Source organism: Balaenoptera acutorostrata, chromosome 14 (assembly GCF_949987535.1).
Source record: "Balaenoptera acutorostrata chromosome 14, mBalAcu1.1, whole genome shotgun sequence".
In the NCBI taxonomy this organism is placed as follows: Eukaryota; Metazoa; Chordata; class Mammalia; order Artiodactyla; family Balaenopteridae; genus Balaenoptera; species Balaenoptera acutorostrata.
In genome coordinates this window covers 91,729,341-91,747,464 of record NC_080077.1, presented here as the reverse complement: position 1 = coordinate 91,747,464, position 18,124 = coordinate 91,729,341, and the positions used below count along the sequence as shown (strand labels likewise).

Genomic DNA, 18,124 nt, shown 5'->3' with positions numbered 1-18,124 from the left:
AAAGAAAATATTTTGCCATGGTAATTCATCTGTGCTGAGAGGACTACCAGGAGTACTGAAAGACAAAAAGGAAGAGAGGTATTTCTTTCTTTTTGTTTTAAATCTTTATTTCTAATTCAGAGACTTTATCACTTAAAAATAAACAGCTAATAAAGTACCAAACTGCAGCAGGCATGACTCTAAACAAGAAGGAATATAAAAACTAAACAGCAGAACTGCAAATCAAAATAATTAAATGTAAGGAGTCATCCAGAGGGACTTTCCAGAAGCCCATAAAAAGGGAAAATCTGCTCACAACTAGAAAAGGGAGGAAGGGTTATAAATAAGAACAGGCAAAAACCAAACTTTTGACTAAATTGCAAGAAAATAAAAACCCAAATTTAAAAAGAAGAGACCACTTTATGACAGAAATATAGGACATTTGGCTAAAAGAATACTATTCCATTGAAAGAAAATTGTATTAGGTACAGTGTACATACATCAGCGTCTTTGAGAATCTCTCTCCATGCTCTTGCTATCTTTCCAAGGCCACCAGACCCCTGCAGTGATCCCATGTTGTTTATGAGGCCAGGTCTTTCATCCCATCTCCTTCTGTCTTTACCAAAGCAGATCTCAACAATCCAAGCAGAGTCAATGTGCCATCAGAGATGACTGGAAGAACTACTCTTGTCCCTACACTTAACATTCATCCCTCTCCCCAGGAGGCTTTGGAAAAAGAGTTTTTTCTTTCCTTCCAGAGCCGCCTTCTCCACAGCACAAGGTATCTGTGATCAGGGCCAGGATACTGGGAAGCCCACAGTTGCCAGAGGGGTCAGCTTCCACTGAAAGAAGGTACTATTTCAGCTTATTTGTGAGACCCATGGCTGAGAAAATCTTCACCAGAATTCAGTGATGTTGAATCTTTTTCCTGTTCACATAGTGCTGGAAAGACTCACATGTAACAAAGATGATTTCCTGCATTCAATGTACAAAACTTAATTTCTGAATAGAATATATTTCCGTGCATTCTATCCTGGTAGTCTTGTTAGTCACAAAGGAAGGAAATTGCCTGTCACTGGTCTCTTGGGACCGAATCACTTGCCTGTCTCTCCTCAACTCACTGTCCACAGAGCAGCCAAAGATATCATTTTTTCTCTTTTTTTGTTTTTGTTTTTGTTTTTCTCATGAAATCTGCTTGTGTCACTCACTTGATTAAAAGCCTCTTGAGTTAGTTCATTATTTTCTATACTATATAGTCCAGGCTTTCACCACCTGGTCTCTTTGAGAGATCTTTCCTGATTTCCCAGGAAAAACGTACTGCTTCCAGGATCGTTGTCTTCTTTCTTATACTATATACCACGTAGTTTTATAATTTCCTGCTTCCCTATCTGCTCTGTTTCTGCCATTCTACTCTGAGTTCCTTTTATTCACTTTTTTTCTCTCATACGCAGCACTTAATGGAAACCGAATGCTAAGTTATTAGTTGTTATTAGTGAAATGAGTGAATGAGTCAGTGAGTAAAGGGAGAAACCTGTCCCTGACTGGGGCTTGGCTCTGCCTACAGCCTTTAGTTCCTTCCAATCTCTGGTTCCTCCCCGTGTAACTGGGTTGGAAAGAGCACCACTCTTGAACTTGGAGTATGTGCCCACAAACGCCAGTTCCATTCTATTTCTCATGAATATTATATTTTTGTCTTCTCAGGCCGTTTTCCAACCTACAATATGAATGGTTTCCTGAGAAAGCACAGCAATGAAGACCTAATGCAGCCCAAAATAAAATAAGGCAATGCTTTGTTCTGTGGCTTTAGCATTTCCTTCTTTACTTTGTAGAACTGTAGGATGACTAATTGTAGGGGAGAGAAACAGTAGAACGGGTCAAGTTGCATGAACTGAAATGAGCAATGTAAACAAGAGAAATATAATCATGCATTAAACCTTTTCTTTCCTTGAATACTTATGTGTTGTTTCTTATATGTTTCTTTTTCTTTTGTACACATGTATCATTAATGATTCCCTAGTTTTACTGAGTAAACATTTCTAAATATGTCTGCCGTTTCAGTAAATTTAATTAAATTTCTGCTGGAAGATTTAATAAGACATTTTCTGAGTCATAGATGATATCAGATTTTTATGTTTCCTTCAAATACTGCCTTGAAAATATAGCAACATGAAATAGAATGTGGATATTTTACACGGATAAGGAGTTACAAAAAGCGTTCCAGGCAAGCAGAAAAACGGGCTCAGAAGCAGGATGGCACAGTGTGATTACAAGGCAGCAAAGAACCCACAGGCAAGAGTGGGATGAGCAAAAGAATCGGGGAAGGAAAAATAGAGGGGTGAAGGCATTACAGAAGGATTAGATTACGCTGAACAGTTTAGGCAGAGGGGTGACAGAGTGAAAGGACCTGTACATTAAGTCTCATAATGGACAAATGTGATAGGTAAGCAAAGCCGCTCAGAACTACGCCATTAACCTGGGCACATCCCGAGGACAAGTTGCACTGAGCTATGGAAGTGCCACGTAAAACAGTGACTGATGAGGGTGATTTATCTGTTTGCAGAAATAAGAAATCTTAGTAACTATTTTAGCAAGGGTAGAAGAGGAGAGATGAATCAAATCAGCTGTAAGTTTTCCAGCCTACTTAAACAAGAGTGGTGACGACATACATACAGACAAAGGCACTGGGTATAAATAGAGGTGCATCAAATACACACTTTTTAAAAAGATACTTGCATTCTCCATTTTTATTTGTGGCAGTTTTCGTACCTCTCTATCTTCCACGTAGGACAGCATTTATTATCTTTCATAAAAACAGCTATGCTAACATGTATTAATGTAGTAAGTATTCTAAGTGATTTACATATTTTGATTTGATTTGTCCTTACAATACTCTATAAGATAGTTCTGAAATTATTATTACAAAATTTTACAGATTAGGAAGCTGAAGTACAGAGAAAAAACAAGGTCACAAAGCTTATAAGTTCTGAGGACAGTTTTTGAACCCAAGTGTCTTCTGCTTTTCTGCTCTGGTATCTATGGCTTCCTTCCTCCCAAATAGCCAGTTTAGGATAATCAGGTTGCATTTTCTCTACCTTTTTAAACTCTTACATCCTCCTTTTTTCTTAAAATTCAGATCCTCTTCATTTTCTACTCATCCTGTTACAGCAGCAGCCTTACAACGGACCTCTTATTATCTACACCCTTCCTAGTTTAATGAAGCTTCTATTTGGGAAAACTAATCATGCTCCACTATCACATTGAAAAACTTTCAGTGGTGGGTGGGGGTGAAGGTGAGATAGGTGAAGGGGATTGAGGTACAAACCCCTAGCCGTGGGGTTGCAATATACAGCACAACGAATGTGGTCAATAATGTTGTAATAAGTTTGTATGGGAACAGATGGTTACTAGACTTAACATGACGATCGTTTCATAATGTTTGCAAATGTTAATTCACTATGTAGTACACCTGACGCTAACATAATATTGTACATCAACTTTATTTCAATTAAAACAAAACTTTCAATCATATCCAATAACGTTTGATATGAAGTCAAAATAAGCATAGAAGGTAAGGCCATTTACAATCTGATGAGTGAATTTATATCTGACTTCATTTCTCCAAACTCCGCTCAACAAATCTGCTCTCCAAACAGAGTCTCACTGACACCCTGAGCTCTGCCTTATGCTTCATGCCTCTTGGCTTTTGCATACACTATTTCAACTGAACAGGAAATTTCCATGGCTAACCAGAAAATCCCTGATCAGCTTTCACACTTGTAGATCATGCTGTGTTCTGGCCAACAACTGTCTGGGTCTGATTTCATTTTTGTTTTTAACATGCACTTGGATTCTTGGTTGCCATGCCATGCCTGTACAATTGAATGTACTGCCCCAATTCAGGAGTGAGAGCTTTACACAACTTTAGTGTCCTGTCTTCATGTTTTTGAGTCAAGCCAGAATAATCTTCTCACATCCCTGAGCTCTTTGTCATCTTTGTGGTTTCTCTCTTTGTACATAAATGTATGACCCTTGCATAAACTCATGAAAATCCCCCTGGCCTCAGAGAGCTTTATAATCCTCTGGTCTCTCCTCCCAAATCAAAATGTCCAAGCCTTCAATCTTCAGAGCTTTTTGTTTGCTATGTAACAATAAGTAGTATTTTGCTAATAAGATGAACAAATCACAGCTACTGTGTGTATTAGAAATGTGCTGTTTCCTCCAGTTTGAATATCTGCTTAATTCATCTAAAATGCGGAGCTCTTTACAAAGGCCTCTGAGGAGGTAGGATGCTCTCAGTCGTTTTGCTCTGTTGCAGCAGAGATGTTGGGCAGGGTAACTTTTGAAATTTTGTAGATGACAGCAAATCAACAGGTTTTAGATAAAGCAAGCTCAAGAATCAGTGAAAGATTTATTAAAAAAAAAAAGAATTAGTGAAAGAGAAAGTCCACATTGAATGAAATAATTTATGATAAGAATAAATTGAATAAAATGATGAACATAAATAAATCTAATTTGTTAGCTAAATTCAACATCATTTTTTCTCTTTTTTTGCCCCAGAACATCCTGTATGAGTTTTTTTAATTTTTGTCTAATTATAAATTAGAACAAATTGACAAAAAGTACTACTTTTATTTTTTTTAAATGTTTATGAGAGATGAAGATAAATGTGAAATAGCCACATCCAATAGTTTCCTTTGACATGTGGTATGAGAAGATACATTAGCCAGAATATAAAACTGCATTCAAAGTTGAATCTCTGGAGGACACAGCTGAGGATGGAGTGTTAAAAGTTATCAAATTCTTTGAAACTACATAATTTACACAATTTGGAACAGCAGGGAATTAAATTGTATATCACCTTAAGATAATAAGTATTATGGCATAATAATCTAAATTATCATACATATTTGGCCTAAGGTCATTATCAGTCAACTTCATTTTGTAATTTACATTTTTCAGCCCATGATTGGTCACCAAAAAGAGAAACCTACTCCAGTTAATTGCAGTAAAAGGGTTTAGTAAAGATAGACCGACACCATGGAAAAGAGGAGCATCAGGCATAAGGTCAGAGGAAGTAAAGATGGCCCAGGGACCTCTGTATCCGCCGAAGAGGACCGTCACCCCAGAGCTCACCTACTCACTCAGTGCTGCTGCAGGGTTTCCACAGCCTCCTCTACCAAGATGGTGGTCAACTCTAGTTTCAACCCAGCATGCCTTTAGCTCAAGTATCTACCAGCATCTGACTAAACAGACTCTACCTTTCTTAATTCTGGAGGGCCAAGGAAAAGATAATGGCATTGCCGGCGTAGAATTCAGGGTGCAATCGGTTAGTGCAGTGACCCTGAGTCAGAGGAGTTTCCTTAGGAAGAGGGTTGACACTAAAATATATTAACCTATATGTAAGCCACATAGCTATTGTTATTAAATAACCTTTCTATAAAAATTAATTATATAAGTTATGTTGTAATTTTGTCTATTGCAATTAAGGGATATATGCTATCTACATGTACTTTAAAAATTGATTTGTAAGGTTATGGGCCCGTAAGGAGAGTTTTATTGATTTATTTATTTAAACATCTTTATCGGAGTATAATTGCTTTACAATAGTGTGTTAGTTTCTGCTTTATAACAAACTGAATCAGCTATACATATACATATATCCCCATATCTCCTCCCTCTTGAGCCTCCCTTCCACCCTCCCTATCCCACCTTTCTAGGTGGTCACAAAGCACCAAACTGATCTCCCTGTGCTATGTGGCTGCTTCCCACTAGCTAGTTAATTTACATTTGGTGATGTATATATGTCCATGCCACTCTCTTTTTGATTTCTTCAGTGAACCCTTGGTTATTAATTACTGTATTGTTTAGCCTCCGTGTGTTTGTATTTTTTACAGATTTTTTTCCTGTAATTGATATCTAGTCTCATAGCAATGTGGTTGGAAAAGAAACTTGATACAATTTCAATTGTCTTAAATTTATCAAGGCTTGATTTTTGACCAAAGATATGATCCATCCTGGACAATGTTTCATGAGCACTTGAGAAGAAAGTGTATTCTGTTGTTTTTTGATGGAATGTCCTATAAATATCAATTAAGTCCATCTTGTTTAATGTATCATTTAAAGCTTGTGTTTCCTTATTTATTTTCATTTTAGATGATCTGTCCATTAATGAAAGTGGGGTGTTAAAGTCCCCTACTATGATTGTGTTACTGTCAATTTCCCCTTTTATGGCTGTTAGCATTTGCCTTATGTATTGAGGTTCTCCTATGTTGGGTGCATAAATATTTACAATTGTTATATCTTCTTCTTGGATTGATCTGTTGATCATTATGTAGTGTTCTTCTTTGTCTCTTGTAATAGTCTTTATTTTAAAGTCTATTTTGCCTCATATGAGAATTGCTACTCCAGCTCTCTTTTGATTTCCATTTGCATGGAATATCATTTTCCATCCCCTCACTTTCAGTCTGTATGTGTCCTTAGGTCTGAAGTGGGTCTCTTGTAGACAGCATATATACGGGTCTTGTTTTTGTATCCATTTAGCCAGTCTATGTCTTTTGGTTGGAACATTTAATCCATTTACATTTAAGGTTGTTATCGATATGTATGTTCCTATTACTATTTTCTTAATTGTTTTGGGTTTGTTATTGTAGCTCTTTTCCTTCTCTTGTGTTTCCTGCCTAGAGAAGTTCCTTTAGCACTTGTTGTAAAGCTGGTTTGTTGGTGCTGAATTATCTTAGCTTTTACTTGTCTGTAAAGGTCTTAATTTCTCTGTTGAATCTGAATGAGATCCTTGCTGGGTAGATTAATTTTGGTTGTAGGTTTTTCCCTTTCATCATTTTAAATATGTCCTGCCACTCCCTCCTAGCTTGCAGAGTTTCTGCTGAAAGATCAGCTGTTAACCTTACGGGGATTCCCTTGTATGTTATTTGTTGTTTTCCCTTGCTGTTTTTAATATTTTTTCTTTGTATTTAAATTTTGATAGTTTGATTAATATGTGTCTTGGCATGTTTCTCCTTGGATTTATCCTGTATGGGACTCTCTGTGCTTCCCGGACTTGACTGACTATTTCCTTTACCATATTAGAGAAGTTTTCCACTATCATCTCTTCAAATGTTTTCTCAGTCCCTTTCTTTAGCTCTTCTTCTTCTGAGACCCCTATAATTCGAATGTTGTTGTGTTTAATGTTGTCCCAGAGGTCTCTGGGACTGTCCTCAATTCTTTTCATTCTTTTTTCTTTATTCTGCTCTGTGTAGTTATTTCCACTCTTTTATCTTCCAGGTTACTTATCCATTCTTCTGCCTCAGTTATTCTGCTACTGATTCCTTCTAGTGAATTTTTAATTTCATTTATTGGTTGTTCATCATGGTTTGTTTGCTCTTTAGTTCTTCTGGGTCCTTGTTAAACGTTTCTTGTATTTTCTCCATTCTATTTCCAAGATTTTGGATCATATTTACTATCATTTCTTTGAATTCTTTTTCAGGTAGACTGCCTATTTCCTCTTCATTTGTTTGGTCTGGTGTGTTTTTACTTTGCTTCTTCATCTGCTTCGCATTTCTGTGTCTTCCCATTTTGCTTAACTTACTGTGTTTGGGGTCCCCTTTTTGCAGGCTGCAGGTTCATAGTTCCTGTTGTTTTTGGTGTCTGCCCCCAGTGGCTAAGGTTGGTTCAGTGGGTTGTGTAAGTTTTTTAGTGGAGGGGACTGGTGCCTGTGTTCTGATGGATGAGGCTGGATCTTGTCTTTCTGGTGGGCAGGACTGCATCTGGTGGTGTGTTTTATGGTGTCTGTGACCTTATTACGATTTTAGGCAGCCTCTCAGCTAATGGGTGAGGTTGTGTTCCTGTCTTGCTAGTTGTTTGGCATAGGGTGTCCAGCACTGTAGCTTGCTGGTCATTGACTGGAGCTGGGTCTTAGCGTTGAGATGGAGATCTCTGGGAGAGCTTTCACCATTTGATATTACATGGAGCCGGGAGGTCTCTGGTGGATCAGTGTCCTGAACTTGGCTCTCCCACCTCAGAGGCACAGGCCTCACACCCGGCCAGAACATAAGACCCTGTCAGCCACACAGCTCAGAAGAAAAGGCAGAAAAAAAGGAAGAAAGAATGAAAAACTTTTGGGAGGTCTGAGGTCTTCTGCCAGCGTTCAGTAGGTGTTCTGTAGGAGTTGTTCCACATGTAGATATATTTCTGATGTATTTGTGGGGAGGAAGTTGATCTCCACGTCATACTCCTCTGCCATCTTGAAGGTCTCTCTCCCTGCTAGTGTTGGAGGGCCTCCTACAGAGGTGGGGGCTGGCTGTGGCTCACCGTGAGGACAAGGACACTGGCTGCAGATGTTCTCAAGTTTTATTTTTAACGTCTGTCAAGAAATGTTATGAATAAGATATAGAACACATACACTACTCATATGCACACCAAAATCAATCCATTTCCTTTAAAGACAATGAGCAGTCAGTAAAGGATGGTAGACCACCTTTCCATTTATGAGTATCAGAATTCTATTGATTGCAACCAACAGGTGAAAAGTAAACTGACACCTGGTTAGAATTGTAGAGTATAGATAGGTCATGTATCACAGAGGCACAGCTTGACCTTGGAAGACGGGTTGAAATAAGGATGTGGAATAAAAGAAATATTATCTAGTGTTTTTATGATATTCATATTCTGAACATGTTAATCTTATTATTTGAACTATTCTTATGTTATTTTACACATTCTTATGACCAATAATATTAATATTTTAAGCCCAACTCTTCTGTACAAAAATACATTAGGTAGTTACAGAATTGGAAAAGGGCTTTATGACTTTTTATGGCCTTAATATCTATGTCTCACAGGTTGGGTTGCCTGGGAAGCAGACTCTATAAGGAGATGGTTGTGCAGGAGGTTTATTAGGGGGTGATAGTTCTACTTTCCAAAGGCAAGTAGGACTAAACAAAGGGAAAAAAGTTGAGCCATTATGTGGTCTCAGTGGAAGCCCCTGCCAAAAATATGGGAAATTCTGAAGCTGGTTCTGAAACACTTCAGAATCATACCCACTTGGGCTAGAGAACTGGGTCAGTCTATCTATGATGACTTTGTACAAACATTAGAAAGGAAGGGGTGTTGACAAACAAAGACTTCAGTGAATGAGTGTTGCCCTGGGACTGAGACCTGACCTTGGCTGATGCAGCTCTGCCATACCTGTGGGAAGCTGAGAGCTGAGGCCTTTTTGTAGCAGCATTTGCAGCAGCTGTAGAAGTCTGATTTTTATTCCTGAAGGGGGATCTGGGAAGCACACAATGACCACCATACTAATTCTTCCAAAATTATTAATGACAACTGCTAAGGTCTCAAGTAATAAAAATCAATCCCAAAATTATATACATATTTTAAGTTTCACCTTATTTGTAAATGTCAGTGATATACTTGTTACCCATATTATATAAATCTAGTAGTTCAATAATTTTGAATTTATATCCCAAATGGTTTATATTACATAAACTCATTAAAATAAATGCTCTAGGTCTCTTTTGTTTAATAGGACACTTGCAAAATATTATTAATTTTGAGGGACCACAATTTTCCTCCATCATAGCACTTACCTATTTACTCTTTGGTAAATTCCTAGCAACAACAAATTTATATATGCTCCAGGTACAACAAAATCTCCAAGTTATAAATATGAAGCTGCGTTTAAGCTAGCACCCATGCCTTGGTTAATTTTTGCAGCTTTAAAGATAGGCTTAGAATTTGTATTGGAATGATTTTATTTTTCTTTGCTAATCAAATGCCCTGATTTTAAAAGGTTTAATCACACATTCAAACAATGTGCATTTCTCAGAAAAGGAATTGCCTAGACATAGCAAAGTTGAACTGTGTCAACTAAGTACCAATGGTTGTTAAAATATCTTCATCATGTGTATCACAAGTGGGCTGTGATGTTAAGTTTATTATATTGATTAGCCCCAGATTGTTGTTTACAGAAGTGAGTTTCTCCTAGGAGTGAGTTAGTGGAAGATGCATAAATATTTTTAAGTCAAAGGCAGAGTGAGTTGGATTGTTACTGCAAGAGCCTTAAATGGATTATTTTACATTCTCATAGCATCCATCAGAAAGAAAACTGTTTTGGAAAACCAACGTGATTGTGTCAAGATGATGGGATTAAATTGGTCATGGCAAGGTTTAGTCAGTGTTTTGGCTATTTTCATTATTGATTGCATAACAATGATTACATTAACTGTGCAGAGCTTCAATTTGCTTACTAAGGTTGCTAAAATAACAGACTGACATTGGCAGCATTTCTTTTTATGTGGCTTGCTTAAGTAGACCTTATTTCTCATTATTTTAGGACAATGTCAAAAACAAAAGCTAATTTTTTCCCATCTTAAATTTCTAGATTTTAACTTTTTATTTATTCATTCATTGCTTGGAAATTTAGAAAAACCCAGACACTGATATCTTATGATTGAGTGCATTGTTTTCCAAGAAAATAACGAGTAGCACAGTAGAATGTTTGTTTGTTTGTTTGCTTCTAAACTATACCAAACAGTACCCATATTAACAATTCACTAATTTTCAAAATACCTGTCTTTTATTTATATATCTCTTTTTCTTAAAAGACAGTGCATGTTTAAGTCTTACATTAGGAGTAAATCAACTTCAGGTAAAATGGTCCCTGCTATTGACGGCTTTCTTTCAACCTGTGCAGAATTCCAGCAGGAAAATTGTAACATTAATTGATCCATTAACAGTCTTTGAAACGATGAAAAAAATCCAATTTGGTTAAAACTAAATAAGCTTAAAGTAGATCTGTGATATTTCTGCACCACAGGAATTTTAAATTATTGCAAGAACAAAGGTAGGCAGGACTACTCTTACAGTAGACCAAAGTCTGATTTCTCATGACATAAATCTGAGCTGCAATGTAAGTTCTCAATGGTTTGTTACTGCTTTTAGATGAACTTCACATCCTTCCTCTTGCTACAATAGGTCAGAACATAAGTATGTCCTTTGGATTGCTGATATTTTATTATCAAAAACTTAAAAATTCATTTAAGATATTTCATTCTGTCAAAATAAAACATATATGTTCTGTCAAAACTGTTATTTTTCCTTTGTTAGGTATTTTACTTAATTCAATAGCCAATGTGAAATAATTTTACAAAGTGAGCCAATTTCTTCAGGTACTTGTAAAAACATTTTGCAGTTAAATTCTCCTGGCAGGAACACTAAGCACTTCAAAGACAGATAGTCTTTGGGATGTGTTTTCTAAGGGTGAGGAAACTGGCTTGATTTGAAGAAAAAAAAAATTCCTGGTCAAATCATCCTTTCAAAGTTTTATGTTATAAAACTCTAGTGGGTCTGAATCAAGGATTACTCATTCTTGTGTGAACTTGATGATGCTTCTTGAGAAAAATCTTGTTTTTAAGCTTTTATAAAACTGTTTCTATGGAATCTAAGTGTTCCAATGACTGTTAATAAGAGTTTCTCAGAAAGAGTTCACTGGGCTTACAGGTAACTCCCCCAGCCAGGTATTTGGGGTCAAGGCCACCAATTCGGCTTTCTAACTCTTGTAATTCATGTCCAACTGTTTGTTTGGCCACCATACACTTGTCCTGAAACAGAAACATGGGGTACTGAGGACATATAGCCCCTCAAGCTAGAGAATTACCTTGGCTCTGAATCATCACAACCCCAGTCATGGTCCTTAGTATCTATGCCCTCCTCACATATGCCAAGTTGTGTCTTTATATCCAGCTAAGTCTCTGAAAAGCCACATTCTTGAAATTAATTATCTCAGTCTTCAGCATTATTATCATTCTTAATTTTATAGTTATTTTCTCAAATTTTAGAGGACTTTTATAAAATTAAGATATTTGAAAATTACTCTTACATTTTAGGAAGTTTCATCAATGACAATTATAATGCTGAATGACCCCAGCGTAGGGAACCAAATAGCAATGTTTTGCTAGAATTTAGCATGAAGAAACAAGATATTTCTTCAAAAATTGCAGTACATTTTTTGTTCATTTATTTCTCAAAGAAATATTGACTGACTACTATGGGGGCCAGAAACTGTGCTGGATGCTAGGTATTCAGTAGTGCTCCCAGAAAGCTCACTGTTAGCTAGCAAGACAGACCAAGGCTATGAAGGGCTGTGAGAGCACTGAGGTCTACTTTTTGGGAGACTTGGGAAGAGGTCTCCATAGGAAGAGGTGACATTTGACATGGTGCTCAATCATGAATAAACATTTGTAGGCAGAAGAACAGGAAAAGGTCTTAGGGGCAGAGATAAGATTTGCAAAAGTGCAGATGTGAAAGGTAAGCAGAAAAGGCGTGTGAGGGTAAGAAAGAGAAATTCGGGAGTTGAGAATGGACAGCTCTCGCTGGGTAGGTCATAAGGGACTTGAGATACTGAGCTAAAGAGTATCACTTTCACTCTTGGACCAAGAGGACTTCACAATGTTCTTAAAGCAGGCAAAGGACACTCAGTACTGCTTTTGCTGCAACCCATAGATTTTGATATGTTTTATTTTCATTTTCATTTGTCTTTAGGTATTTTTGATTTCTCCTTTGATTTCTTTGTTGACCCCATAGTTGTTCAGTAGCATGTGGTTTAGTCCCCACATATTTGTGATTTTTCCAGCTTTCTCCTTGCAGTTGACTTCTAATTCCATACCACTGTGATTTTAAAAGATATTGTAATTTCAAACTTCATAAATTTCTTGAGACTTGTTTTGTGTCCCAACATATGGTCTATCCTTGAGAATATTCCATGGGCACTTGAGGAGAATGTGTATTCTGTTGCATTTGGATGAAACGTTCTGTACTGATCTGTCAAATCCATCTGGTCTAACGTTTCATTTAAGGCCACTGTTGCCTTGTTTGCTTTCTGGATGATCTATCCACGGATCTAAGTGGAGAGATGAATCCCCTACTATTATTGTGTTGTCATTTTCTTCCTTTAGGTCTGTTAATAATTGTTTTAGATCTTTTGGTGCTCCTATGTTAGATGCATATTTATTAATATATGTTATGTTTTCTTGATAGATTGTCCCTTTTATCATATAATGTCCATCTTTCTCTTGTTACCTCTTTGAACTTGAAGTCTATTTTGTCTGACATGAGTATGGTTCCATGTGTTTTTGTGTGGCTGCCGTTTGCTTGGAGTATCATTTCCCATCCCTTCACCTGGAGTCTATGTTTGTCTTTAGGGCTGAGGTGAGTCTCCTGAAGGCAGCATACAGTCAGTCTTGTGTTTTTAATCCATCCAGCCACTCTGTATCTTTTGATTGGTGAATTCACTCCATTTATATTTAGGGTGATTACTGATAGATGAGAAGTTAGTACTGGCATTCAATCTTCTGTTTTCTCATTGCTCTATATCTCCAATGTTTCTTATTCCTTGTGTTTCTGTCTGCCACGTGGGTTCGTGTTTATTATGATGTTTTCTCAGTTGCTTTTTTATGTTTTGCATCTCTACTCTAGATTTATGTTTTGTGGTTACCATGAGGTTTGTATAAAAAAATCACATAGATAAAATCATCCATTTTCTGCTGATAGCATCTTATCTTCATTTGCCTGTGTGGGCCCCCTACTTTTCCTCTTCCCTTTTTCATGTTTTTTTGTCTCAAATTACCTTTTTTTAATGTTGTAAGTTCATTACCAAATTGAAGTACCTATAATTAATTTTACTGCTTTTTTCCCTTTCAATCTTTATCCTATAATTAAATGTTTAACAATCTATTCTGATATAGAATTGCAGTTTTCTCATTCTGAATGTCTATTTATCAGCTTACTCAAAGTTTTGTGTATTTTTGCCTTTTCATTTCAGGTAGAAGAGCTCCTTTCAACATTTCCTGTAGAGCAGGTCTAGTGGTAATGTGCTCTCTCAGCTTTTGTTTGTCCTAGAAGGTCTATTTTTCCTTCATATCTGAAGGGTAACTTTGCTGGAAAGTATTCTTGGCTGATAGATTTGTCTTTCAATATTTTGAGAATGTCATTCCATTCTCTCCTGGACTGTAGGGTTTCTGCTGAGAAGTATGTTGATTGCCTGATATGGGGGTCCTTTGTAGGTTACTGTCCTTTTTTTCCTGGCTGCTTTTAAAATTCTTTATCATAGACTTCTGACAGCTTTAATATAGTGTGTCTTGAAAAAGATCTTTTTGCATTGAGGTAATTAGGTGTTCTCTTAGCTTCATGGAGCTAGCTTGTATATCTAGTTCCTTCCTAGGTTTGGGACGTTCTCAGCTATTATTTCTTTAAATAAATCTTTGCTTCCTTCTCCCTCTCTTTTTTCTTCTGGGATACCCATTACCCTAAGGTTGCCTTTCCTAATAGAGTTGGGTGGTTCTCAAATATTTTTTTTTCATTTTAACAAAGAATCTTGGTTCTCTTTCCTCTTCTCCCTGTATCATTTCTAGATTTCTATCTTTAAGCTCATTAATTCTCTCTTCCATATGGTCTGCTCTATTGCCAATGTTTTCTAATGCATTCTTGTCTTGTTTTTTGAATTCTTCAGCTCCAGAATTTCTGTCTGGTTCTTTTTTAGAGTTTCACTCTCTTTGGTAGAGTATTTCTTCTGCTCATTAATTTTATTCCTGAGCTCATTAAACTGTCTTTCTGAGCTTTCTTGTAGCTCACTGAGTTTCTTCATGACAGCTATTTTGAATTCTCTATCAGATCACAATCTTCTGTGACTTTAATTTTGGCTCCTGGAGGATTGTCATTTTCTTCTTGTGTTACCATGTTATCATACTTTTTGTGTGATGCTTATTTAGTTGCTCCTCTTCTTGTACATAGGAAGTAGTGAACACCTTTCTTTTAGGTAATGCTTTTTAAACTTTGATTTAAGCAGTTCAGCAGGCTGGTAATGAGAGACCTTTCTTTTGTGTATCAGTAGGTGGCGCTGTAGCACACGTTTTCAGTTTCTCTTCCCTGCGCTTCCTCTGGTTCTGTTTGAGAATCAGCACAGTCCACCCTCGGTCGCCTCTGCCCGAGATGTCTCTGGTGCCCTCATCATCACGCTTGTGCCTCCAGCGTTCCTGGTGTCTTGCTTCTCCTGGTGACACTGCTGTCTCCAGCATCACCCCTGGGTGCGCTGGAATAGCGCGGGCCTCCGCTGTGTTCAGGGTCTCCTTCTCTGGCACCACCACTGCAATGGGGGTCCACAGTCACAGGTGCCACCCTGGCAAGAGGGACCAAGGTCGTGGTCCTGCTGCTGCTGCCCAGGTCCCCATGGCCATGAGCACTGGGTCCCGGAGGCCAGAGCCGCGTGTGCCTCTTCCCTTCTGATAGCAAGTCTTTGGGGTTTGGGGATCCGGCGCTGCAGCCAGGGGGCCAGGATCGAGGCCCAGCGGGCACCGCCTCTTCTACATTCCAGTCCACTCACCTTCAGATGCACAGATGTGTGGCCTCTTCAGCATCCTGGTGTGTTGGGCAGAGTTGTTTCCATTCTACTGGTTGTAGATGGAAAAGGAGAGACGAGGGGAGTGTCTTCTGTCACCATAAAGCTAACCTCTATTTTTAAGATGATTTAAAACAAAGTGGGCAATGTCCTGATTACTTTAATAATTTTATTTCATTACTGAATTGGTCTCAGTTAGGATAACCTAAGTGGGGATTTGCCACTTTTTAAAAATTATTTCTCCTCATTCCCAAAGTATTTATGAGGCTGAAATGTAACAGGGAAGATATGGTTTTGGTGACAGGATCTTGTATATATTTAAAGTCACAGGATCAAACATTAGCTTCCTAAATCCATGTGATTTAGCAATACAGCCCTAAACACACATGACGTCACCTCACAATTGATTTGAACTGGAAAGATTGAGTTCATGGTTTTTAAAATCATATTTGCCTTCCTCTTGTCTGTTCATTATTTAACTCTTATATGAAAAAGTTAGTGTTGTTTTTCCAGATTGGCAATATGGAAGCTCTGAAACGCCAGACCCACAATGACGTCTGTGTTTGATGAGCAGTAATTTACTAGAAACCCATTTAATACTGCTCAGACCACACAGGACAGCAAGTATATTGACTGCTTTGTATCAAGTCTCACAATAATTAGGCTTTCTAGCACACAAATGACTTAACTGAAGAAACCTTAATAGCAACTACATATTGGAAAGGAAAATTCTTATTTTCTTTCCATTAAAGTCAAAATAGACCAAGAATCAATGCACATATAATGCTATTCTATACATCAAAATGTTCACTAGATATAAATTGGAAATATTAGTTCTATTGTTTATTTTCCTGTTACTCTAGGCAAAGAGAAAACTGTATGCTGTCAGATTTTCAAAACCAAAATAACTTCTGATTATGATATGTTTTAAAATGCCATAGACACATTTTACTCTGAACAAATTAGACTTCTATATCACTTAATATTAATTTAAATTTTAACTGATTTTTAAAATTGGTCTTCTCTTGAATTTTTAAAATGTTTTAAAATGCCATGGACACATTTTACTCTGAACAAATTAGACTTCTATATCACTTAATAGTAATTTAAATTTTAACTGATTTTTAAAATTGGTCTTCTCTCGAATTTGGTTAGATATTAGGGGTCCAATCACATATTCCTCTTACCTTCAGTCTTTATTAAACACTAGTGGAATCTCAATAGAAAAAAAGACATCCAGGTATAGGCTCTTTTACAGTGCTAGGTTTCCAGACAAAGCCAGATAGCATTATCAGAGATTACAGCCATATCTCTGACCTCCCACCTTTAATTCATGAGAACCAGGCTCAATGCATTCTACTTACCTTCAAGTTGAAGGTAGAGAAGCTGTAAAATAGTGTCTCACCCCCAAATTCATCTCATCCCTGCCATGCAGCCTGCCTGGGAGCATAACTTGCCCAGAAAGTCCTCCTGCCTGGAGACTAGGGGCACAAGGGCTGTTGTATGTGAAGATTGTCATGTCCAAGAGAAAAAACAAGGATGGATGGGTGCATGCATGACATGTGTAAGCATTGACCTGTACCATACAGAATGAAAGCTAATTCATACCAATGAATGCCAGATTCTGATCAATTTTACCTACCCATGTGGAGGAAAAAGCAACAGTATGGACAATGAAGTGAAAGCTGTGCAAAGAGTATTCCTTATGCATTCCACCAACTTGTAAGGAGAGAAGTATCCTAGGCTACGAGCTGAAACTGGAGTAGGAGATTGAAGCAAGATGGTACCCCTGCCTCACCCCAGTTTGCTTTCCGACTCCATTGGAATAAGCATACTAAAGATACAAAAATATTTGGACACAATGAATAAGAAGCTATTCATTTAATTTCTGCAAATAGAGTTAGGAATATAATGCTTAACTTTGTTCATTATTTCACAGATTCTACTCTACTTTATAATTTTATTGTTATGTGTTTAAATATCCCCTTTTCTATAAACCTGTGAAACCTGGACATAACATGGAAATTACGTTCAGCTTCGATAAAAGCACCCCCTCCATAACGGCGCGCTGCTCCCTGGTGTCCTGCAAGGTCGCTTTGCAGAGCGGGAGCTAGTGTGATAAGACACCAGCTCGGGGACGCGCCGTATCCTACTGCCTTGGTATCAGCAGCGACGGGGTGTACGCCCCACGAGAAACTGTGGCCGCAGCAGCTGCGAGAGCTGTGAAGGCGACGGCTGAAGGATCAGGAGCTGAGCCGCTGGTGAACCTGTGCTGCCCCGGCGGAGGGTGTGTCCTATGAAGCAGTTCTGGAATAAGTTTTTGCAGGACGGGGCCCCCTGGAAGAACGTGATCTATAAGACGTACCAACACAGCATCTTTGCTTTTACTCATGTACTGGCCCCTGTCTGGATTATTCATTATTATCTCAAATATCATGTGAATACAAAACCATATGCCATCGTTGAAAGGAAGCCAAGAATATTTCTAGGTGATACAATTCTGGAAACTGGGGAAGTAATCCCACCAATGAAAGAATTTCCTGATCAACATCATTGAATATTACTTTTAAAATTTCAAAGGTGTTTGAGCCCAAGTTTGTTGCTACATTGCCACACTTACTGAATATATTTTCTGGAAAAGTAACTTTAATAAAGTTTACTCAGATTTAAAAAAAAGCGCCCCCTCTTCTCCTGTGATCCCAACCTTACTTCACATAGAAAGTTCAAGGCTGAATTCATAGCTAGTACATTAGTTGTGAA

The 18,124-nt window shown here is 37.7% G+C and overlaps 1 protein-coding gene and 1 pseudogene across 2 annotated transcripts in view; one reads left to right on the top strand and one right to left on the bottom strand.

The window, feature by feature from the left end:
- The window catches only part of EYS (eyes shut homolog), a 1,775,980-nt gene that overhangs the window by 780,173 nt on the left and 977,683 nt on the right, over positions 1-18,124 (bottom strand). The gene's annotated exons all lie outside the window — the stretch shown is intronic.
- Positions 15,915-17,992, top strand: LOC102998246 (NADH dehydrogenase [ubiquinone] 1 beta subcomplex subunit 6-like; annotated as a pseudogene).